At 59.3% G+C, this 875-nt stretch overlaps 1 protein-coding gene across 1 annotated transcript in view; it reads right to left on the reverse strand.

Annotated features, from left to right (window-relative positions):
* Positions 1 to 875, reverse strand: part of STK35 (serine/threonine kinase 35) — a 22,036-nt gene that overhangs the window by 19,190 nt on the left and 1,971 nt on the right. The gene's annotated exons all lie outside the window — the stretch shown is intronic.

Below are 875 nucleotides of genomic sequence, written 5' to 3' on the forward strand. Positions count from 1 at the left end.
CCCCACTTCCTCAGCAGTGCTGGGAGGGCTGAGCAAGGGGGCACCAGGTCCAGCAGCTGGTGTTCGAGCTGGGAGAACAGCAGGTTGCTGGGAAACATCCCTCTTGAGCTCCGATAAAAATAGCTCCATCTTCAAGGCAAGAGGACTGGCTGCACTGCCAGCGACGCAGGGGATGTGTCTGCACCCTCCGGGGTGTGGGGCCGGTGCAGGATGTCCTGTGGGATCTGCACCTCGGACCCCCATCCCACATGTCTGTTGTGACATGGTGCAGTGGGACAGAGCTGCAGGGGCTCAGGGATTGCCTGTCATTGCCCCGGTGCTGTTCTCCTTTTTCCCCAAATCAGACTTGGAAATGTGTGAGAACAGGAATCAGGGCTGAATGGGGAAAGTGGGGGTGTTTTTTCCCCCCCCAGCCACCTCCCCCTGCCTCTTTTGCTCATCTCAGTGTTTGCCCTCATGAGGAGGGGGGTTCTGGCATTGCAGAGGTTGGGGGGTTTCTATGCAAAGGCTTTTTCACTGACAGCAGCTAGGCTGGGTGGGCTGGGACATCCCTTTCCCGGGGCATGAAGACCCTCTCTCCCTTCCCTGCAGCTCTGGATGGGCTCACTTCTCTCCCCAGCATCTCCACAAGAACGGTGCCTCTCTCTCCCCAGCCTGGGGAGCAGGGTGAGAGCAGGTCAGGGATTCACCTTTCCCCCTCCACCCTTCTTGGAAGCGATTTGAATTCACTATCCAGGGGATTCACACCCCCAGCAGCCAAACCCCTCTGGGACGCAGCTGTGTGGGAAGACGGACAGACCTCAGTCCTCTGCCACCTTCCTTGTTTGGGGCAGGCGTTTCAGCCCCGAGGACCGAGGCAGGGCACGACGGATGTC

This window comes from Geospiza fortis, unplaced genomic scaffold (assembly GCF_000277835.1).
Source record: "Geospiza fortis unplaced genomic scaffold, GeoFor_1.0 scaffold188, whole genome shotgun sequence".
In the NCBI taxonomy this organism is placed as follows: domain Eukaryota; kingdom Metazoa; phylum Chordata; class Aves; order Passeriformes; family Thraupidae; genus Geospiza; species Geospiza fortis.